The sequence below is a fragment of the Amborella trichopoda genome, chromosome 10 (genome assembly GCF_054954075.1).
Source record: "Amborella trichopoda isolate Santa Cruz 75 chromosome 10, AtrichopodaSantaCruz75HAP2 v2.0, whole genome shotgun sequence".
NCBI lineage: Eukaryota > Viridiplantae > Streptophyta > Magnoliopsida > Amborellales > Amborellaceae > Amborella > Amborella trichopoda.
This window is the reverse complement of record NC_142345.1, coordinates 5,282,751-5,291,099: the sequence shown is the minus strand read 5'-3', so window position 1 is coordinate 5,291,099 and position 8,349 is coordinate 5,282,751. Positions and strand designations below refer to the sequence as shown.

General features: G+C 35.7%; 1 long non-coding RNA gene across 1 annotated transcript; it reads right to left on the bottom strand.

Annotated features, from left to right (window-relative positions):
* Positions 1–2,043: 2,043 nt before the first annotated feature.
* On the bottom strand, positions 2,044–7,672 carry LOC148780020 (uncharacterized). Its single transcript, XR_016043425.1, has 2 exons — positions 7,425–7,672; positions 2,044–2,270 (listed from the first exon to the last, which is right to left on the bottom strand). It is a non-coding gene; the product is annotated as an uncharacterized LOC148780020 (long non-coding RNA).
* Between the last annotated feature and the right edge of the window lie 677 nt (positions 7,673–8,349).

Below are 8,349 nucleotides of genomic sequence, written 5' to 3'. Positions count from 1 at the left end.
TACCATCAAAATTCAGTTTGTAACAACCTTGCAAAGGTAGAGACTAGTGACCTAAGGGCTTGCATTTCACAACACTTATGCGACATAAATTGCCAATATTATGTCGAACATTGACCTTTGAAATACCCCACCCCTCTTTTGTTACAGCCCCAACTCCAAATAGAATGAAAGATGTTACTAAGAACTATCTCAGGAGGTAGCGCATTCCAATCAAATGTTCTCCTATTGCGCTCCTTCCATACTTCCCAAAGAACAACTCCCCTGACAATTTTCCAAATAATGCTGCCAACTTTAGGAAGAGTCGGGAAAAAGAAATGAGTCGAGACACCCAAAAACATCTTAGGCAAAGCTACACTAAAATCCAGCTACATAAGAAAAAGACTCCAGATGCTATGAACAAAATGGCAATGTACAAAAAGATGGGCCTCAGATTGACCATCCTCCTTACACATCAAACAAATATTTAGCAAAATTTTCCCCCTCTAGATATAATTGTCAACAGTCAATATCTTGTCTTGCATTGCTAACCAAATAAAATACTGAACCTTATGAGGCAGTGACCATTTCCAGATTTGTGCAAGTTCAGACATAGACCATCGCTAAGGATCATGAAATAGCATTCAATAGACTGACTTAACGGAAAACTTCCCATCACTTTCGATATCCCAGACCAACTCATCACATACACCCTGGGCAATATACGCCTCATTCAAATTTTCCAAAGAGAGCTATGAACTGTGGAACCATGCCTTCATCTACTCTATTATAAGGAAAATTTGGATTCGAAATCACTTTCCCACTAAACTGATAAACATCATATACTTTCACATGAGAATTAGACACTTTATCAAATATCTTTGGGAAACAAAGGGCGATCCCCAAGCCACTTGTGATGCCAAAACGACACATCACAACCATTCCCCGAACACCATCGAAGATTACCCTGAAGGAAAGGTTTACACAGATAAATATCCTTCCAAAAAATAGACCTCTTTGCACTACCTCTCCAACCTCCCACCCAGAAACCAAATCTATATGTACCATGTTTGGCAATCAAAACTTGACATCAAAGTTGGTCTCTGAAGTGAAAGTTGTGCCACTGCCATGTGCATAATAAGGCTTTATTCATAAAAGTGATTATCCTAATACCCAATTCTCATTCGTGTTTGGGAGTACAAACTCTGTCTCATCTAAGAGATGGGATTTTTTTTCCTCACCAAAAGACCACCATAAAAAGTTACGAATCATCCTTTCAATTTTTTTTGTAACTCTATTCGGTATACGAAGTAAAGACATTTGGTAAATTGGGAGATTCACCATACAAGATCTCAAAACGGTAGTCCTAGCTCCCAAAGATAAATATTTAGGTTTCCAGAGATCTAACTTTACTTGGACACGTTGAATCACCTTGTCCCAAACTCAGACCGACAATCTTGCATCTGATATGGAAAGCCCCAAATAAGTAATGAGGAAAACACGCACTTTACACCCCAAACTTGCTGCCAACTCTCTAACCAATGAACTATCACAATGAACACCTATTAAAGAAGTTTTATCCAGAGTGACTTTTAAACCCAAAGCCACTTCACAACAATTCAAAAATCTCCAAATATTACTCACTTCTGCCAATTCTGTCTCACAAAACATCAAAGTATCATCTGCATACTACAAATGAGATATGATTAGACCCTCCCTACCACAAGCAAACCTAGAAAAATGGCCCCGTCGCACTACATTACCAATTATGAGACTGAAACATTCTACATACAACGTAAAAAAAAACGGTGAAAGTGGATCTCCCTGCCTCAGTCCTTTATAAGCTTTAAAGAAACTAATTAGAGACCCATTCATGAGGATTAAAAAGTGAGTTGAAGAGAGAACCAAAAATCCAATTCTCCATTTAAAGCCAAAATCTATTTGGGTTTCACTTTTTGTTATTGTCTTAAACATGTATCTGTAGGTAAAACTTATATCAGTTCGAAATATGAAAGTCCAAAAAAACACTATCCAAAAATAAAAATAAAAATAAAAATCTCAAACTATCCGAACATCTAATTTAATCTATTAACCATCAAAATTACACCGGAGACTCTTTCCGTTGTCATTGCATCTGCATCAACATTTGCCTCTCCATAAACGTAGATAAAATATACATGGCTTGTTCTTACTAGATCAAGATTCCTTTTGTTACCTCTAAATCACTTGAAAGCATTCACTGAGTCTCCCTCTACAAGGACTTCGTTGGGAGTGGGTGTGAGAAGTCTAAGTCCCTATAAACATTTCAAAAAAAAAGAAAAGAATAGTCAGTCCCTGGAGCAGTACCTACAATTCTATAACACTAGCTGTATTACTTCCACATGGTCTTGTGTAGGAAAACAGTATGGTCCCATTGTGATCCTTCCATCACACCCCGTGCCTCTTGAAAGGCAGGAGTCCCCAAAGGACGCCCATGAAAATTGACTACTATTGAGCCCACACAAGGTGGGGACCATATTTTGTCACGTCTATGTAGATAGACCACGATCTCTCATATGGGAAAATATATAATGAGACCATTTACCTTTGATATAAGGTGATCACAATTAATCTTGACTACTGGATATGAAATTGGGTGACTGTATTTATTTTATTGACCAAGCTTAAAATTTTAAAGAAATTTTTTCGAACTTTGTGACGCACCAAGCCATCCGATTTTACATCGGATCGTTACAAGTAATTGTGAGATCTTTATACTAAAGGTAAATGGGATACAATCCCCTATCCTATCTAATATTTGACGATCACGACATCAAGTTAACCAAAACATTGTTTCTTCTGTTAAAACAAATATATTTCATGAACAATTTATCAAAGAAAGGATAAAGCTATTTCCTGTACAAAGACCGCAGGAAAATGGTAGGAGAAATATGCAACTACAAATAAAAACAGATAATGCTGATTGGATCTTGCTTTATTTTAACAATAAGAAATATATGAAAGTTAAGGTGATCTATTGGCACGGTAGATTACGAAATGTTAATTTTGTTTCAATTAATATTTTGTAAAATTAAGGTTGATATTAAATATGATGAATTATCTAATGAAAAATGTGAAATTTGTGGGCAAGTCAAAATAACAAAAAAACCTTTTCCCCTAAGTGGAAATGAATTATGAGATATTATAGCTTTTCTATAATGACATATGTGATCTAAAAAATGTTCTCACACAATAGTGAAATCCAAAGATGCTGAATTTTTTGAAAACCTCACTTATAAAAGTGAATCAAATAGAACTAATAATCTACCAAGTAGAGTTGGTTATGAGATTGATCACACTATTGATAAAGAACTTGTAGATAATAATGATTTAATAAGGTATTTAATACAATACCAATAGCCCCAAGACCCCTTCCTCATTAAGTGGAAACCTTGGCGTCTCCTTATGCTACATTTTGGACGAAAGTTATTAATAACGAGATGGATTCTATACAATGTCATAAGAATTTTGACAATGTATTGATGTTATATGCTTTCAAGAGAAATGAGGCTGATGAATATGTGTATAGTTAACAAATATATTCTTTATGTCATAATATGTCATGCAAATGATATACTAATTTTTTGCCCTAATCTGAAAATTGTAGAGGAAACTAGAAGTTTCCTAGCATCTAATTTTGATATAAGGAACTTGGGAGGGGCTGATATGATACGAGGTGTCAAAATAGGGAGAAAAAAAAAAAGGAGTTGATACTGCCACAATTTCACTATATAGAGAAAATGTTCCATAAGTTTGAGCATACTACTAGTAAGCGAGTCTCTTTGCTAATAGATCTTTATATAAAATTAAAAGAAAAATGTAGGGAGATGTGCATCTCAAATAGAAAATGCTAGGGTAGTTAGTAGTTTAATATATACAATGAACAACATGAGGCCCATATGAATAAGTGATTTTTAAAACCTTGATATAGTGTTTTAGAAATTATCAATCAAGATCGAAATCCCAATCCGGATTGGGTATCGGTTGGGCCAGTCCGGCTCCTAGCATATATCGAGAATTAGCTGGTTCCCCTCCGCCGATTATATCTAGGAACTAGCGAACCAGCACGGTCTAGAACCGGCAAACGAGCCACGTCAAACTCCCACTTTTTTTTTCTTTTTTTCTTTTTGTTTTTTTTATTGAGGGGGAACACATAGTTCCAACTTTTTATGGATCTTTTATTTTTAAATTTGTACACTTTTTTAAATTGGAAGGGGGTCGCCCACCCCCTTCTTGAATTCCCGTTTCTTCTCAAGGACCCATTTGGCCTGCTGAAGCCTATAATCTTTTGTGTAAGGGTTTAACCGGGGAGAGCATAAGCATGTACCTGAATAAGCATATAATATTTGGGTGAAGTTTCTATAAAACCTAGGCTTTATGACAACAAACTAAAGCCTCACCTCAAATCCTGAAAAGCACTTTCAGATAAATAAATCTCCATGGCTCTAAAATTAAATTTTAACACCAACTATAAAATTTGAAACTAAAAAAATAGTACGGATTTTGTGGATCGTTGAGCACTTATTTTTAGGGTGAAATGGACAGTCTAAGGCTCTAAAATTAATTTTTAACACCAACAATAAAATTTAAAACTAAAAAATGGTACAGATTTTGCGGAACTCTGAACACTTATTTTTAGGGTGCAATGGACGGTCTAGGTAATTTGTTACATATACTATTTTTAGAGCTTGAAATCCTTTTTTTTTTTCACAACCATAATCTTCAAGTTGAGATGATCGATGTAAAGGCTTTCCATGCTTGAATTGTAATTTTGGGTGAGTTATGAGGTGAGGCTTTACTTACTTTGATAGGGTTGCAGCCCTATCAAACCATTTTCCATAATATTTTGAGAGCGTTGAAAAAGAAACGTGTAATATTTGAAATTATATACAATCAAACTATTTACTTTCGATACAAGGAGGTCACAATTATTTACAACCATTTGATCTAAAATATGATAGCTTGAATGTGGCACAAAGTTTGAGCTTGGTCAATGAAATAAATGCAGCTATCTAATTTTACATCCAAGGTTCAAGATTTATTGTGACCAAAAATAAATGGTCTCATTATATATTTTTCCATAATTTTTTGGGTTAAAATGTGAAATATAGAAGAAAGCCCAGTCAAAATCGATGGTGGAGTAGCGTAATAGTGTGTTCTAACATATGGCCCAACTCCATGATGATAATTTCTTTTCTTAAAGCTTAGGAAGTACTTAGCCTTTGATTCTTCCACTTGATCATTTATTGTCCTAGTTTCTTTCACAAAATACAAAAGTTTTATGATGCACATGTTCGTACAGGGGTCGTTTTAAATATGAGAATCTCGAATCATCTTAGTCACCCAAGAGATCTTTTTTCTAATAGAAAAGAAAATAGCGTGCACAGTATGCTCCAGCCCGAGCATTATTATACACTTACTCCCTCAGGAAAAAGGCCTACTAGGAGATTTTCTTTAGGGAAAGGTTTCTATACTTCCCCTAAGATATATGCTTCCACCTCCTCCAGTCGTGCAATTTAGATCAAGTGAGCCACCAACGTTTGATATAGATATGATGCTTTAGAGTATTTTATTTTTAGTTTTTTTCTACAAATTGAAGTTTTATGAAATTTGGTACGTGCCATCTTCTCAATGGGGTAAACCTAAAAAAATATTAAAAAGAATTTTTCAATAAAATATAATGACCAAAATAACCTTTGAAAATATAATTATTTCATTAATAATATTTTTTTTTATAATTGTGAGTTTAAGAGATGACTGAACGCCCAAATTTTGGTGTCAAAATAATTTATATAAAAAATTAAAATAAAATAGTGTAGAGACATGACATTGTGATTGGGCCATCTCAGCTGTCCATTCAAAATAGATGGTTCGATAAAAGAACACATGCAAGTTTTATGCTATAGGGGAAGCATATAAAGCTTGCCCTTTTCTTTTAACCCACTTGATAATTGCCTGAGGACTATATTGAAAAAATGGATTTTGAGGATCTTCAACACCCAGATCCTACTTTCCAAATGTTCCATCTACGTTAAATCATGGGATTTTATTTTTTTAGGCACATAGGTTACGATCTGATTTTTATTTCTTTATTTTTTGTCGTTGTTCAATAGAAATGTTTAAAAGCGTAGGAATCCGATCTAGGTTGGAGTCGCCAATCTGGATTGGCAATCTGATCAAGAGAATCGGCCAATAAAAAAAATAAAAGAATTGACAAAAATCCAAAAATTAATAGTAAAAACCCGGCCGGATCGGCTAGTTCCTTGCAGGAACCATCCGGTTTCCGATAGGGCCTTCGGGTTTTAGAAGCTCGAGGCATTTTTATTTTATCTGGAATTGAATAAAAGTGATACTAAGACTTTCCACATTTCCTTAAGTGATTTTGGGGCTAGACGATCTGGATATTATGAAAAACCATCATGTCCTGTTTGCATATTTGTGTCAAAATACTTGTGGTTTACAAACAGGTGCCCAAGCCCAAGCACAGACTAAGCCTTTATGGCGGAGTAGTGAGAGATTGGTGAGTGAATGTTGTTTTTTGCTATGCGGGCGGGCCGACGTGTCTGTTAATGGGCTGAAATAGCTACTTTGCTACAAGGTTTTAGGTTTCTAAAGGATAAAATGCTGGCACCTGGGGACTTACTGGTGCAAAACGTTCCTCGGAAACTGAGGAAATGTTGGTTATAGATTATGGATCTAGCTGTTGTCATGGAAACTGAGAAAATGTTGGTTACAAATTATGGATCTAGTTGTTGTCTTGAGAGTATCGTTTTATCATTTCTACTAAGAAACTAATGCGTTGGCAGATGAGTTAGCCAAGAAAAGGGCTTCACTTCCTGGGTTGGTCAACCCATTACTGATGATGTTAAATGGAATTTTATAATCTTATTGTAACATGTTGATTGATTAATAATAAGTTTCTTATAAAAATAAAAATAAAAAAAAGATCACTCTTGCCAAATCTTAGTAAAAGGATAAGTTTATAATGCTGATGTTTGGGAACACTTTTGAAATGCACTTGGGAAGGCAATGCATTATTAGATGGTGTTTGTAGTCGATGATTGATGATTTGGGACGCACAATCTCATTCTCATTGTAATGCGGAATGCCATTTCACACAACACTCGGATAAAGGTCAGGACCCACAATAGCGCGCGGATGGGGGTGGCAATGGGCCGGGTGGCTCAGCCTATAAAACTAGGGTTTGGGCCACACCCGAGGTCAGAGCCAGGCTCAAGACCAGCCCAATTTCAGCCTGCTTGACCCTCAATTTTTTCTTTTTAGGTTCTTTTTGTTGATTTTATTTGGCCAGCCCTCGATTTCTCCCTTGATTATATCTATGAAGTATGGATTTCTCTCCCAAACTCACTACTCTATTAGAAAGAGGAATGAATGAAAAACGTATACACCTTGATGAGATTGATCGAGTGGCCTCAGCTGGAGATGGGATTGCATGTGGTTTGAACGAGACTCAAGCTGGGGAAATGGTTGAGCCGTATTCCCGCCCTCATAGAGCGGCCGGCTTGGGCCAAAGCCTCTTTACCCTGGTTAGGGCCAAGCCGGCCCTTTGGGGACTAGGGCCAGAATGGCCCGACCCGTTGCAGCCCTACACGTGGTAGGGATGGATGCAAACAGAGCCCAACAAACCCAGTATTCTCTGTACAACAAGTAATTTTCATCAGATTTTACACGAGCGAGAGGTAGGGACATAGATGTCACCGAAAAAAATTATTTTTCTAAATTATGCAGTTAGTTCAGGACATAGATGGACATACATGAGAGAGAGAGATTCATGTCCCTAACTCAGAGAAATATGGAGAGAGAGATTCCTGTCCCGAACCCATATAGAGAACTACGGAGAACAAAAGGGCAATAGAGAACCACGGAAACCTAGGGTATGACTCTAATAATATTATATTCATAATGGCATTCATTTTTTAGTGTTTCTTCCTCAAACCCTAACGCAAGAATAAAAGCTTCCTCTCTCTTGTCGATTCTCTCTTTGAAAATAAAAAATAAAAAAATCACGTGATCTCCCCATAGGATCCACACACTACCCTTTATTCAATAATCAATTACAAAGTCAATCCAACCACAAGAAAAATGACCAAAACAGTCCTGACTTAAAGTAAAATCGGAAATAACAATTTTATATCTAATAAATAAGATATTTCATAAACATTCTTAAGTACCTCTCCTAGAAATCCTAAAAAATATAACACCCTAGAATACCATAAAAAAACTTAAAACCAAAAAAAAATAAACCTTAAATTTAAAATTAAAATATACAACCTTTAAAATTGAATAAAAACTTAAATTAAGAATAATTTTTCC